This window comes from Ambystoma mexicanum, chromosome 1p (assembly GCF_040938575.1).
Source record: "Ambystoma mexicanum isolate Mex_15411 chromosome 1p, UKY_AmexF1_1, whole genome shotgun sequence".
NCBI classification, from domain to species: Eukaryota; Metazoa; Chordata; class Amphibia; order Caudata; family Ambystomatidae; genus Ambystoma; species Ambystoma mexicanum.
This window is the reverse complement of record NC_090921.1, coordinates 1,374,511,772-1,374,527,742: the sequence shown is the minus strand read 5'-3', so window position 1 is coordinate 1,374,527,742 and position 15,971 is coordinate 1,374,511,772. Positions and strand designations below refer to the sequence as shown.

The following is a 15,971-nucleotide window of genomic DNA, read 5'->3' as shown; positions in this document are numbered from 1 at the left end:
TGGATTTGTAGTGGTATGGAGTAAGTATTTATATTTTCAATTTAGTTGAATTAGCAGTTGTAGTGTTTGTAGCCTAACACTATTCTTCCTACTGTTTGTAGTTTTTATTTTACATTAGAGTATCCCTAACTTTTTTTAAAACATATTTTTATTGTTTTCTTACACTGTGAACAATAACATCAACACCAAGAATTCATCCCAACCACCCCCCCACCCTCTCCACATTTCCCTGGTTTGGACTGCCCTGGTAAGTTTGGGGATGTCTGCCCACAGATCCTCCCATTGCTGCCTGGTTATTTCCTCCCCCAACGTGCTCTCCCATCTGCTCATGTAAGTCCATTTAATTTTTTCTTCTTGTGTGTTAATGAAATTGTATAGCGTTGACACCAGTTTCTTGTCACATGGGTTGGTTATTACGTACGTTTCAAATGGAGTGAAGTCTCCTGCGGCCGCACGGAAGACCTCCGGCGAGCTGAGCCAGTGCTTTATTTGATCGTATTTATATCTGTCCGCCTCCGTTAGATTCCACATATTTTTGCATTCCGCGAAGGTTTTTATTTCTTTGTCCTGAATCATTTCCCCTATTTTTCTGCATCCCGCTGCTTCCCATTTTTCAAAACCACCTGATTCCAGTCCCGGAGGGAACTGTGGATTCCGACAGATAGGTGTGAAGGGGGCCAGAGAGGTGGTCATTTGTCCCCTCCTCGTCTGGTCATCCCAGGCGTTGAGAGTAGATCTCATGACCTCACTGACACGTAGGTTCAGGTGTCTATGTTGTTTGTGTTTCCACAAGAGGTCCTCCAGGGGGGTCCTGGCTACCGCTCTATCTTGTGTTACTCAGGTGGTATGTTGGTCTTCCCCCAACCATTCCTTCAGGACCCAGAGCTGTGCTGCCTGATAATATTTCCTAAAATGTGGGAGGGACAATCCCCCTGCCTTGCGTGGTGCCACGAGGATGGCTCTGGCAACCCTTGGGGATTTCCTGTTCCACACGAATTGCGATATTGCTTTGGACAGTGTTTTAAAAAAGGATGTAGGGACTGTTACCGGGAGGGCGTGGAAGTAGTGTAGCACCTTGGGGAGTATGGTTATTTTTACTGATTGGATTCTGCCCCACCATGAGATCCTAAGCGGGCACCATCTTTCAAGGTCCTTCTTTACACTGACCAAGAGGTGTGTGTAATTACTCTTGTAGAACTTGTCCACCTTACTGGTAAGTATCACCCCTAGGTATGTGATGCCCTCCTCTACTGTTTTCAAGTTTAGCGTGTCTGCCACAGCCTCTATTGATTCCTTGTCCCCCGCCAGAAGCATGATCTCTGATTTTTTCTTATTTATCTTCAAACCAGAGATCCCCCCCGAATTCCTCCAGCTTTTCTATGGCTAATGGTAATGAATTCCCCGGGTCCTCCAGAGCCAAAAGCATATCGTCGACGTAGGCGACCACTTTATGTTGCCTGCCCGCCATCTCAATCCCCCTTACCCCCTCCGCTTCCCTTAACTTAATTAGAAGGGGCTCCAAGAATATGGCGTAGAGAAGAGGGGAGAGGGGACAACCCTAGTTCGTGCCTCTAGATATCTCCACCCTATCAGTGACTTCCCCGATTACTGCTATTCTTCTAGAGGGGGAGTTGTAATTGGCTTTGACCATGTTTATAAATTGTTCCCCAAAACCCATGTGCTTCAGCGTTTTGAATAGGATGGATCATTTTACACGGTCAAAAGCCTTTTCGGTGTCTAGCGAGAGTAATACTGCTGGTGCGTTGGTAATGCCTATTTTTTCTATCAGATGGGCTACTCTACTTAGGTTGTCGTGTGTTTGTCTGCCGGGGATAAAGCCTGATTGGTCAGTGTTTATTAATGTCTGTAGGAGGGGTGATAGCCTGGCGGCCAATACCTTGGTGTAGATCTTAGCATCCAAGTTTATAAGGGCTATTGGGCGAAATGAGCCCGGAAGGGTGGGGTCCTTGCCTTTTTTGTGGAATACCAAGACTTTCGCCTTGTTCATGGATGGAGTCACATTTCCACTGTCTTTGAATGTGTTTAGCAGCCTTGATAGGACTGGAACCAGTATTTCCGCATATTTTTTGTAAAACTGGGCCATAAATCCATCTGGGCCTGGTGCCTTTGAAATGGGGAGGCCCGCTATTGCCTTGTGGACCTCCTCTTCTGAAATTCGTGATTCCAAGATCACTTTATCCTCCTCTGATATTGTCGGTATGCTGATAGATTGTAGGAACCTATCTTGCTTCTCCGCGTCCGGGTGTTCCGTTGCATAGAGATCTTGGTAGAAAGCCTTGAACGCCTCCCCTATGTCCTTTGTGTTTGTTTGCGGTGTTCCCTGGGCATCCTTGACTTTCAGTATCGTCATTGAACTCTGTTTTTCTCTGAGTTGTCTCGCGAGGTATTTGTCCGCCTTGTTGGCCTTAATGTAATAGTGTTGTTTTAGGTAAAGGAGGGATTTCTCAGCTTTTTTGTTGTGGAGCATTTCTAGTTGTCCTTGGACATGTTTCATTGCTTTCTGGAGGCTTCTTGTGGGTTTTTTTGCTAGCTCCCCTTCAATATCCATTTGTTTCTTCTCTAACGTCCTTTCCCATTCATAACGCTGCTTGTCTTTGGAGGCTTTTAATGCTATTATGTGACCCCGTATCACTGCCTTAAAGGCTTCCCAGACAGACCCCAACGATACCATGCCATTGTCATTTATTTCAAAGAATTCTTTAATTTTGTCCCCAACAACCTCCCCCATCACCTGGTCCACTAGGATGTCGGATGGCAATCTCCATCTCTAGAGACCTCTTCCCCTTCCAGGAGTCTGAATATTGATCCAGAGCGGGGCATGATCTGATAGTGCTATTGCTCCCTTTTCTATACCCTTGATCCTTCCCACTAGTCCCAACGATACCCAGAAATATCTGCACATGTGAGTAGTACGTGAATCCGTTATCCTGTCCCTTCAATTCCCTCCAGGCATCATGTAGTGCCAAATGCTCCATCCTTTGCCTAAGTTGTTTGGACGGGGTCCCCTGCGAATGCGTTCCCCCCGCACTTCTATCCAATTGGGGTTGCCATGCCAAGTTCAGGTCGCCTCCCAGAATTACCTCACCCTTTGCAAAGTCCTCTAGTTTCCCCAAGGTATCTCGGAGGAATCCATTCTGCCCCGTGTTCGGTGAGTAGACAGTCGCTAGGGTTAGCCTGTATCCCTCTATAGAAAAATTAGCAACAGCGAACCTCCCTTCCCCATCGACTCGGGTATCTAAGAGGTTTGCTACCAGTCCCCATTTTACTGCAATCATCACTCCTGCCCTTTTGTCCCCTGCATTCGCCTGTGCCCATATCGTATACCCTCTGAGATGTACTTTATTTTTGTCCTGCACCTTAATATGTGTCTCCTGGAGGAGCAGTATGTCCGCCTTTTCCCTTCTCACCAGAGCCTCCATTTTCTTCCTTTTCACCGGCGAGTTCAGCCCCCTTACATTTAGTGAAAACATTCTAATCTTCCCCATCCCTTCTATTCAGAAACTTGAGCCACCGAACCCGCTCGTACTGATCCCAACCTTCTTCCGGTATCATACCCCCCGCCGTTCGCCCCCCAAACCTCTCCATTCCCCCCCAACTATGAACAAAAAATTCAACATTTATCCCGTGGGGGGCCCAGGCACCTATGGTTGCTAGGGCATTGCGCCTATCGCTCCTTGCCCTCACATAACACGGGATGAACTGCGCGGGGAGTCCTAAACCCCGCTTCATCCTTAGACCCGGACGGTGTCCCTTCCGGATCCCCCGCCGGGCTTCTTACTTCGTAAAGTTCTGAGGTTCATCTAGTTGTTCATCCTCCTCCCTCTTCGATCATGAGGCTGATCTGTCTGGTTCAGTTGTGTATCTTTAGTTGTCTTCTGCGGGCTTCCCTGCATTCCCCCAGCCTTTGGGTTTCTTTTTTTGTCGTCGTACTTCCCATCCTCTCGGCCTCCTATTTGTGTCCCCTTTTATCCTGGGATCTCTCACGCCTGTTTCCTCTGTTTGTATGCCCATTATATGGAGTCCTTCCTCACTGGAGGTCACTCTCCTTTGCTTGCCCTCCCACTCGAATAGTAAACCGAATAGGAACGTCCATTTGTATCGGATTTCCCAATTCCTTCACCAATGGGGCCATCTCCCTTCTTTTTAGGAGTGTCACCGATGACTAGTCTTGGTACAGCTGTATTTCCACCCCATTCATCCTTATGTGGTCAAGCTGCCTCGCTTTCCTTAGGATCAATTATTTTTGTGGGTAGGATGAAAGCGCCGCCAATACGTCCCTTGGTCTTTCCCCTGGGGCGCCAGTTCTTTTCGGACCCACCCTGTGGACTCGGTCAATCCCTATTTTTTTTTTTTTTTTTTCCAAACTTTATTTATATTTTACAATAACCGGTCGGCATGGCTCCAACAGGGAGCTTCTGAATGCAATATCCCACAACAATTCCCCCACCCCACCGCCCCCCATCCCCCGTTTCCACAGTATCTTTGAGAGTTCCTACTCATTGCCTTAGTCACATGGACTTTTTCTCTCCTTGTCTTCCCGCTCCTCCCTCTTACGGACCTGAGTTCTGGGTGTTTGGATTATCAGGGTCCGAAGCTACAGATTTGTTCATCAGGTAGGTGATATATGGTCCCCAGATATCAGGAGGGCGTGCGTGTAAAGGTAGTGTACGAATAAATTCAGTGTCCATATCTTGGCAATAAGTTATATCCTTTTCCCAGTCAGCTACCCTAGGGAGTGGGCCCCTGCCCCACGACATGGCTATTCTCCTTCGTGCTAGCACCATGAGGAGTGCCGCCAGCTTGCGTGACGATGGCTGCAGATGTCTTGTGAGGCCGAGAAGCGGGCCCAGCGGCAGGGGGGTCATCTGCTCTCCTATAATCTCGGATGTTGTTTGTATAACGGTGGACCAGAATTGCTGGATACCGGGGCAGACCCATGCCAGATGAAAAAAGTCGGCGTTGGGACAAACGCATCTCTCACACTGGGCCGACGCCTCTGGGTGGTGCCTGTGTTTTTTGGCGGGTGTGTAATATGTTTGGTGTACGAAATTGAAATGAATCAGTTTGTAGCGAGAATTTAGCGCCACTTTTTGAGTTTGTCGCAGAATGTAGGCCCAGTCTTCCTCACTGATTGGTTCCTGCAAAACCGATTCCCACCTGTGTTGCACTTTAGGTAGGAGCTTCCTCGTGTCACTCACCAGGGTTTTGTACAGAGTTGACACCAGTCTGCCCTCTCCCTGTGCTAATATTGTGTTGTGCAGCAGCTCCCACGTGGGGGGTTGTTTAGGGAATGAGGGGAATAGCTCCTGCAGGGCGTGACGGAGTCTAAAATAGAGAAAGATGTCCAAGGATGTGTTCCCTCCCTTGTCCTTGGCCATTTGGGTGGTCAGAAAGGAGCCCTCTGGGAAGAGGTCTCCTAGCGTTTTTACTCCTATTTTGTCTACCCATAGCAGGAATACCTTTTCGTTCGTGAGAGGGATACCGGGGATAAATTTTATAGGTAGTATGGGGGAGAATCGTACAGCCACTCCACATGCACTGGCGATCTTCTTCCATATCGCATATGTAGACAGGACCGTGTTCAGTGTCTTATGCGGCACGGGGATGTGGCTGATTATGACTGCGGATAGTAAATCGGGGGAGGCCAGGGCTCTCTCCACTTGCACATGTGGTCTTACATAGTGGATTGAGTACCAGTGGCTCAGGAATTGGGCCTGAGCCGCCCAGTAATATTTCTCTATATCTGGGAGCGCCAGACCTCCCTTCGCTATGGGTAAAGTGAGTGTGTCGTAAGCCACCCGAGCCGGTTTCCCCGCCCATATTAACTCTAGGATCGTGCTCTTGATCTTTGACAGAAAGGACTTGGGGAGAAGTAGCGGGATATTTGTGAAGAGATATAAGAGTTTGGGGAGAATAACCATTTTCGTCAGCGAGGTCCTGCCCCACAGCGTCAATGGGAGTGATTTCCATCTCTGAATACGTTCAAGTAATAGCTGCAGTGCGGTTCCGTAATTATCTCTAAATATCTCGTGATGGTTACGTGACATCTTGATCCCCAAGTAACGCACTTTCGAGCTTTCCCATTGAAACCCATGGTCGTCGGCGAACTCTGAGGTACACGGAGTCAGGGGGAATACTATCGATTTGGAGTGGTTGGTTTTGAGCCCTGACATTAACCCGAATTTTATCACCTCTCGCATTACGGGGTTGAGGTTGACTTGGGGGTCGCTAATGAACAGCATGACATCGTCCGCGTAGAGGGAGACGATTAGCCTGTGAGGACCCAGTTTTAACCCTCGCTCTAACTGCTCGGCCCGTAGCCTCGAGGCCAGGGGTTCCATCACCAGGGCGAAGATAAGGGCCGAAAGAGGGCAACCCTGTCTCGTCCCGCGTTCCAATGTGATCCCCGATGATTTAGTGTTCCCGAGTGTGATGTACGAGCGTGGTTTATTGTAAAGCAGAGCTACTAGTTTCAGGAAGAAGTTGCCCAGACCCATCTGCTTCAGTGTCGCGAACATGAAAGGCCACTCAACAGAGTCAAACGCCTTCTCGGCGTCCAGCAGTACTGCTATCGCCTGCTGTGTCGAGTCTAGTGCCTCGATGACGCCAAACAGCCTCCTTATGCCGAACGTTGTGCTACGCCCCGGGATGAACCCGGCCTGGTCACCCAGCACTAGTGCTGGCATCAGAGGGAGCAGTCTGGCCGCCAGGATTTTGGCCAGGATTTTGTTGTCCAGGTTGATCAGAGAGATCGGTCTATACGAGGCGCAGCTCTCTGTAGGTTTTCCGGGTTTATGCAGCATCATCACGTTGGCTTCACGCATCGTGGGGGGAAGTGCTCCTCGACCCACTGCCTCTTCGTAGACCTGCAAAAGGAGGGGGGCCACTATGTCCGTGTGCGCCTTGTAGAACTCGCCGTTGAGCCCATCGGGGCCGGGTGCTTTGATATTAGGTAGGGATTTGATTGCCATCCGGATTTCTTCCAGTGAGATGGGCGCATTCAGGGGTTCGCGCAAGTCTTGGCTTACCCAATACAGTTCTGTGTCATTCAGGTATTCTTGTATCGCTTCGGGGTCTGATGTTCCTTTTGAGCTGTACAGGTCTTGATAGAATTCCCGGAAGGTGTTGGAGATCCCCTCCTCCGTGTAGACTATCTGTCCCTGCGCATCTGTGACACATTCAATATGAGGTGGGACTCTGTCTATCGATAGTAGTCGGGCCAGTAGTGCACCAGGTTTTTGCCCCTCACCGTACTGCCTGATCTGCTGTCTACGACCCATGAACTTCAGTTCGCGGTCCGCTGTCTCCTTAAATTTCAAGAGTTCCTGCTTGAGTTTGGCTTGCGTGCATGGATCGGGGGTGTTGAGGAGATTCTGTTCCAATTCCTTTAAACGGTCCTCTATGTTGGACAGTTCCCTTCGGATCATTTTTAGTGTCCCGTTTTCTTTGGTCAGGCAGATTCCTCTGACAAAGCACTTGAATGTTTCCCAAATGGTGCCTGCGGAGTCAACCGAGTTTTGGTTGGTGTCTATGAAGGAGAGTATTTCTTGCCGCAGTTCTGCTGCAAACACTGCGTCTGTGAGTGAACCGGGTTTAAACCTCCAGTTGAGGCCTGGCACTGCTGTGCCCGCTAGGGTGGCCTCCAATACCACCATCGAATGGTCGGAATAGGACCTTGGTAGGATCTGACACGCGTCCCACCTGAAAGGGCTGTGGGAGGACGCCAGGATATAATCGATTCTAGAACTGGTGTTGTGCACAGCAGATCGGAAGGTATAGTCTCTCTTGTCTCGGTTGTGTCTTCTCCACATGTCGGAAAGATTGAAGGCCTGACAAATCTCTCGAACCTGAGTACTTGCTTTGGACGGGTTTCCTGAAGTGTTGTGGGACCTGTCGAGCCTGGGGTCGAGTGCGGTGTTGAGGTCGCCCCCCCACACCACAGTCGACGCGTCGGTCGTGGCTAGATGGGACATTATCCAGTTAAAGTTATCGTGTCCATCTGTGTTTGGAGCGTAAGAGTTGACCACCACCACTTCCCTTCCAGCGATTATTCCTTTCACCAGTAGGGCCCTTCCTTCGGTGTCCTTCTTTGATTCGATGAGGCTGAAATTGGTCCTCTTATCGATCAGGATCGCCACGCCTCTGGCGAACGATGAGTAGGACGAGAAGTACCGGTGGCATCCCCATGATCTGGCCCAGCGCTGTTCCGACGAGGGTAGTAGGTGAGTCTCCTGGAGTATCGCTATGTTGATTTTGTGTCTCCGCAGATATTGAAGGATTCTCCTCATTTTCGTAGGCTGGTTGCCGCCGCGTATATTCCAGGTGGCGATTCTCAACGTTATCGCTGCCATCTGAACGGATCAGTGTAATCCTGTCGGGCCGGGGCCCGCGGAGTTAGCTGGAGTCGCTTTCGGAGAAGGAGCCAGGAAGACTTGGCGATTGGTAGGTACATAGTTCCTCGCGTGGCTGTCGTGGATCGGGGGTATGTGGGTTGAGGCGGTATTACTGAATTAACTTCCCTCCCATGCACGGGCAACCCCCAACAGGCCCGTGGTAAACAGTCCCATAGTAACGAAACAACTTGCATTGCTGTGCTCGGGGCGCAAGTGGCCCTCCAAGAGAGGGCTAGCTCCCTTCCCCGGATACAATAGTGGTCTGCGGTGGTCTCTCCTTGTCAGCCATGCAGACACTCGCCCTCCCATTAGGTACCTTGTAGGCAAATTTTATGGTGGATTTCTTCTCGGTCTCTCTCCCCTTTGAGGCCTTCCGTTGGAGGAGGCGGATCTGCAGCCCGAGCGGTCCAGATAATCGCTCGTCTCTTCCGGAGAGTTGAAAAACCGGGTCGTCCCCTCATGTTGGATTCGGAGTTTGGCAGGGTAGAGCATGGCGTATTGTATCTGGTTCTCTTGAAGCCTGCGCTTTACTGCCGTGTACGATCTTCTTTGTGCTTGGACCGCCTGGGAGAAATCCGGGAAAAATTGGATTTTATCACCGTCGTACTGAAGATCGCCTTTCTCCCTGGCCGCCCGTAGGATGGCGTCCCGGTCTTTGTAGTTGAGTACTCTCGCTATGATTGGGCGAGGATTAGCCCCCGGGATCGGTCTGGTGTTGGGAATTCGGTGGGCTCTCTCCACAACAAACAGTTTGGACAGGATGTCTGTGCCGAAAAGGTCCACGCATAACTTCTCAATGTAGTCCTCCATCTTTATGTTGAGTTGTTGTTCCCTAGCTCCAACTATCCTGATGTTGTTGCGTCGAGAGCGGCCCTCCAAGTCTTCATTCTTTGCGTTTACCGCTTTCATTTGCACTTCCAGGGAGGCCACTCTGGAAGTCAGGGCCGCTGCTCCGTCGTCGAGGTCCGACACCCTCTGCTCGACCGTGTCAAGTCTATCGGCGTGTTTGTCTAACCGGTGCTGGAGCAGATCAACCTTAGAGGAGAGGGTGTCGAGTTTGCTCCCAAGACCGCCAATTCCGGCTTTCAGTTCTAGGAGAATTTCCCTGATGTCGAACCCGTGGGCCTCCTCCTCGTCTTGGATGGGAGATGGCGCTCTGCCATTTGAGGTGGTTGGTTTGGTCACGGAGCTGCCCTCAAAGTTTAGCTTCTTTTGAGCTCTGTCCATTTTCTTTGAGGCCGCCATTGGCGCTTGTGTAGCGGGGGTCCGGGGTCCCGGTTGGGGTTTCTCTCCTGATGTTTCCCTTTGTGATAGGGTATAGTGGAAGCGGGAGTGACGCCGGGTCCAAGCGCTATCTACTGCTGGTTCTCGGCTGGGTGGCCCGTACGTTGGGGGTTCACGCGGACCCCGGCTTGCGGTTTCCCGCGCCCCGTGCCTTCACACAGGCTGAGATTCACCCCGGGGAGTATGGACGGGGGCGCACGGGGGCGCGCGTACCTGATCTTCGGGGTTCGTTCAGGACGGCTCCTCTGGGATTCTGCCGGATGTCCCACCACTTTCGGCCGCTCAGGCCGTCCCCCTCCGGGCCCGCTCTGTCTCCGACTGCCTCGCGTCTAGCCCGCGCCGGCGCTCCACTCGGACCGGGGAGGGGGAGGGTTTCTCGTCGCTGAGGAATCTGGACCCAGCATCCGAATTACGACGAAAGAAGTACTTCGTTTTGTTCAGAATCGCTTTGGCTACAAACTGGGGGTGGCTGCATACACAATGCCCAGCGCAGATGCCTCGATTCGTCAGGATTTCTGAGGGAGCTCCGTGGAGCTCACAGGGAGGCCGCCATCTTGGACGGCTCTCTAGCGCCCTCTTCGGTCAATCCCTATGATCTCTGTGTCTTGTGCCTCAATTATATCTCTGAATACTTCTTGTACCGCTCCCTTGAGGTCTTTGTCCAACACCGATTCCGGCATAAATTTGATGCGGATGTTAGATCTGCGGGAGCGGTTCTCCAGGTCTTCACATTGAATTTCTAGATTGTGGGTTAGCCGGACCAATTGCTCTTGGGTTTCACTGTACTGATTCGCTTCCTCTTCCATATTTTGTACAATTCTCTCTACCGTGTCCGTCCTTTCCTCCAGCTTGGCCACGTCTATTTTCAGTTCTTGAACCGCCTGCTTCATCTCTTTCCTCATTGAGGCAAATTGGTCCTGCACTGTGGACATGAACTTGTCCTGGAGCTCCGTAAACTAGGCACGCATATCGTCCCTTGTCGGTTGAAGAGTGTTCTGGTTTGATGAGTTAATATCCATTGGTGGATCCTCACTTGCCTTATCTTTTGAAGCCCCGGGTTCGTCCGTGGACCACATTTGCAGCAGGTTTGTGTCCTGCCTTTGGGATTGCTGCGCTGGTTGCGAGGCGCACCCCTTCCCCTTCGCCCGTGACATCCTCCTTATTTATCGGGGTTCTGTGTTTACAGTGTGACTCTCAGGGTGGCTGTGACTTGTGGCAGAGCAGCTTGGTTTAGTCTTGGTGCACCTACGGGAGTGCCCCTCTTTGTAGTGTGCATGCACCGTGGGCCCCTTGCCACTGGCCCGGCCGTGCTGGTCCGTGCAATTCTTATGGAGGGCGTTAGTGAATCTGCTGAGTCCTCCTCGGGTGAGGCGGAGGCCCACTTGATATTTGGGTGTTGGGGGGGAACAGGGGGTCGCCCCAACTTCCCGCGCCGTGCCTTGCTTATTGATTATGTGGGCCCTGCCTGGGCCCTGCGTGCTGGGGAAAGGTACAAAGTGGTGGGGGGGAAGAGGCCCCCGCCCGCGCTCTCACCTCAGAGTCCTGGTCTCACTTTCTCCTCTGGTGGCGTTCGCCCCCCACCGCGAGTACCTCTCCTGATGTGTCGAGGCCTCAAGCTCCTCTGCTCCACTGCCCACTGCGCTCCAGCCTCATCCACCAGGCGTCACTGTTGGGGTGGCTCCCCTCCACCGCGAGCCCCGTCAGGGACCCGCGCAGCCCGCCTGTCACCGCGCCTCTCTCCGTATGTCTCTGCAGTGGATCCCACCTGCGGCGCAGCGGGGAGAGGGCCACCCGCGCCCCGTTGGGCAGAGTGTAATGATCCGCAGGCTTCCCGGCTCTGCTTCAGTTCCTCTTTGTGTGCCGGGCGCAGCTTGCCACCCGGGCCTCCGCAGTCTCCCTCCCCGGCTCCTTCTCAGCGTGGCGCGATCGGCTCCGCTGGGCCTGCGAGGTCTCCCTCAGTGGGGGAGGGGCGGACGGTTCTCGCGGCGGTTCCTCTCCCCACAGGGGTGTTGTTGGGGCGGCCTCGACTCGTTACCTTGCCCACAGGTGCTAGGAAGATTTGGAGGTGGGTCCGGTGCTGGAACGCTCGGTTTTTCGCATTTGAGGTACTTTTTTGTTTTCGGCCCGGCAGGAGCACGGTTTAAACGCAACTTCCACTTAAGTACTTTTTCAAATTTTCTTATTGTATTTTTTTATGGGGAGTATGGCATATGGCATCCAGCAGTATAGTGGCGGTCATACGGCAGGCGAACGTCACACTGCACTGCACTGCACTGCACTGCACTATAAGACAAAGGCAATTTCCTGTAGAAGAAGGTTTGCAATTGGGCTCATTTGCACTCCCACAATGACTTGCTCATGTGGCTTGGAACTGGAGGTGAACTTCCAGCAATGGCTGGAATGCATGACTTTGCTCAAATGTACTGTTGTAATATAAAAAATGTTTTTAATTATGTGTTTTATTGATTTTTCATATACCAACCAAACTTCAATTCTTTGTATTCATAGACATATTAACAATCTTAATTCATTTTTGGACCAGTTTAACCCCCCCCCCAGCTTTTCCTCCTCCCCCCCACAGGATCAGTAAATTTACAATTGACGATTCTACAGCACACATTTGGGATTAGTCAACTATCAGGAGGGCATATCTACATTTCAGGGCAAGTCTATACGGTTCAGTGCTCGGAGCATGACTCGGCATGACAAAGTGTTAAAGTCCTTCCTCGTGTTCCAGAAATTGGGACCAGATTGCTAGAAAAGTAAATGTGGTATTTCTCATGTCCGCTGTTAATTTCTCCAATGCCAGGATTATCCATGCTTCGTCCAGCCATTGCGCCATCATTGTAGAATCTGGTTATTTCCATATCAATATACATAGTTTGGCTGCAACCAGCAGTAATAACAATAGTCTGTATACTCTGGTTGTGCACCCCCCCTCAGACTGGCTTTGCAGTCCCAGTATGCACACTTTGGGACCCTTTTCCACTTCAAACCCCAGAACTACCTTTAGCATGGAATGAATTTCCAGCCAAAACCCCTGTATTTTGGGGCATCCTCATATAATTTATGTATTTATTCATTTGTAAAGTGCACAAAGCCCAGAGGCAGCTAGGCTCTGTAAAATGCTTAGGGATATGGTTACAGATTTAGAAATCTTAAATGATCGACATTTCGTTGCATATTACACATTGAACAATATATTTACATCAGTTTCAGTACAGAATTCACACATTTTTTACAGATGTACAAATTATTGCAATCTCTAATCCTGTCATACACTAGGCTAAAGAGCTAGGTAGCTATTTCACGAGGTCGAATCCAAAGAGTAGAGTTTTTAGTTTTTTTCTGAATTGACCGAAATGACGTGTCATTTCTCAGTTGGTGAGGGAGGGCGTTCCACAATTTGGGAGCTAATGCTGGGAAGGTTGAGCCTCCCTCTTTTTGTCTTCTTAACCCTGGGATGATGAGCCGGTTAGTGTAGGCAGAGCGGGTTGGTCTGTTGGAGTTGACTTTGCAGATGTGGTTACTAAGTTATTTGGGTGTTTTGTTCACAATGCATTTGTGCGTGATCGTCAGGATTTTAAATTGTGTAGAATGTGTAGTAAAATACCTACTTCCCTGCATACCTTCCAGCAGGCCTTAGATGCTCTGGGATTGCATGCATGTAATCTGGCCGGTGTTTTGTACCATCTCATTAGAACTATGTTCTGGGTCTCCGCTACTTGTGCACTCAGTGAAGCCCTTGCTACCGTTTATATCTCATCCCATGTTTCTAGTGACATATTCACTCAGCTCCCTATCCCAGCCATCGCAATAGGATCTACGTTGGGATGTTGTGAGATCATTAATTGCATTGTATAATTTGGGAATAAGAACTTTAGATTTCGCTGTTAGTTGGAAAATTATTTCCAGGGCTGTCAATCGTTGTGTTGCTTCAGCTGCATTTTCAGGGTGCAGGACCCAGTGTCTAGCCTGTAAATAGCGACATCTATCACCTTCCTCAGCCCCAGGACCAGTTTGCAATCTTCAGATGTGCGGATCTTGCGGCTGGAGAACGTCTCCCATCTGATGTATCCCCTTCAACATCCACTCTGTGAATCCCTTATTCTCCTTCCCCAGTATGAAACCTGCATTGTGTATAAATGGTGTGACGGGGAGGGGAACATTGTAGAAGTTTGCTGTTTTGTCAGTCCATCCCATATTTCTAGAGCAGCCGGGTCAAGTGGGTTGATGTGTAGGCTTTGGGCCCTCATATGTCTAGGCAGCCATAGCTGCGTCCATAAGTGATGCCCTGCCACTGCTTGCTCCATTTCCACCCATTTCTTGTTGGCATCTTCCTGGGCCCAGTGGTCGTATCTGGGTGGCCCAGTAATAATTCCAAAGATTGGGAAATGCTAGCCCACCGCCCTTCCTTGAGGCTTACAGTGTGCATCTGTTGACGCTAGGTGTCCCTCCCACCCACAAGAGGTTTTGAGTAGTAGTTACCCATTTTCTATGACAGGTTTGGGATTGGGGATGAATACTGTCTGAAAGAAATAAAGAAACCTAGGCAGTACGTTCTTTTTAATTTCAGACATGTAAGACTTAGATGGCTCCATCTGTGCATGTCTTTCTTGATCTCCCGGGTCGGAGGGGAGGTAGTTGGCGGCAAACAGGTTAGCTAATTTAGATGGAATTTCACTCCCAAATACTTTATTGGTTTGGTGGCCCAGCTTTATGGGTATTTACATTCCAACTCTTCTCTGAGTCGAGGCGAGACATTGAGGCCAAGGATCTCAGATTTGTTTGCTTTTATTAATCTGAAAGCCAGATAGTCCTCCAAAGGAACTTAGCTCTTTCTCTGTAGTGGGCAAGGATGTCTGGGGGTCCGATGCCAAAATAATTAGATCATCTGCAAAAAGATTTATTTTATGATGCGAGCCCCCAAAGATGAGACCCGAGATATTAGTATTGTTACGTATGCGAGCGGCCAACAAATCCATGATCAGGGCAAAGAGAAGCAGGGACAGAGGGCAATCGTGCCCCTCCTTAATTGAACTAGCTCTGTGAGAACTCCATTCAGCTTTATTTATGCTGACGGTGCCACATAGTTTGCCAGAATTATATATTGCATTTTGGGTCCAAAATTGAACTTGTCAAGGGCCGCGTCTAGGAAAGGCCATCTAACCTTGTCAATGACCTTTTCTACATCCAAGACCAGTAGCAGGAATAGAGCTGGGTTCCTACTCGACTTGTCTGCGAGATGTAGAACTCGCCGGACATGATCTATAGTTCCACGTCCCCAGATAAACCATGATTTGTCTGGGTCCACCAGCAGGGGCATGAATTGCTTCATTCTATGTGTTAACATCTTTGTGAAGATCTTGACATCAAGATTCAGTAGTGCAATGGGCTTGTAAAATGCACATAATCTGGGATCCTTCCCAAGTTTGGGAATGAGAATCACTCGTGCCTTGTACATTGAAGGTGGAAGAGAGCCCCCCTCCCTGATTTCATTGAAAACCCCTGCTAGCAGTTTCACCAGCAGTTGGTCCAGCACTTAAAATAATAATTGTTCTTTTATAATGTGCCTAATACCAGTGAGTGGTTTCCAAGTGCGGGATCGGGATTCAAACCTGTGTTGTGCTGCTTTGTCTTGCTTCCAAGATAAATGTGTTGCCCTGAAGCTATCCTTTCTCACCAAAGGATGCTGTCAGACCATCTGGGCCCGGCGCCTTATTCATTTTGAGGGATTCTATGGCTCTAATTAGTTCTTTTAGTTCAATTACCACTTCTAAGTATTCTCTGTTTGTCGTGGCGAGATTACATCTTTATAGATTCTAGATATGTCTTTAGGTTGCCTGGATCTGGGACTTCAACTGAGTATACAGCGGAGTAAAAGTCCCCAAACAGTGCCCTCTTCTTGTGCTTGTCCCCCCATTCCCTACCTTGGTCGTCTAGCATGGTATGGATAAAGGCTTTATTCTCTTGCTGCCTCAGCACTCTGGCTAGCATCTTCCCTGGGACGTTCCTCTGCTAATAGTAATTTTTTTTCAACCTATGGTTGCTCAGTCGCCCGATTTCTAAGTATTCTCAACTGGCTTTGGCCATGGGTAGTTGTATTAATATGCCTCGTGTGGACGACTCGCTGTATATTTTTCTTTCAATTGGATTGTGTCCTCCCACGTATTCCTCATCTTATAATAATTATCCTTCCAGCTTTGGCTGCTTTGGAAAAAAAGATTTTTTGACAGTAGGCGCTGTGTGCGTTCTCGTCGAGTCGATGTCCCT

At 49.8% G+C, this 15,971-nt stretch overlaps 1 protein-coding gene across 1 annotated transcript in view; it reads left to right on the top strand.

Moving 5' to 3' along the window:
• LONP2 (lon peptidase 2, peroxisomal) overlaps positions 1-15,971 on the top strand; it is a 1,695,025-nt gene that overhangs the window by 678,058 nt on the left and 1,000,996 nt on the right. The window lies entirely within an intron of this gene.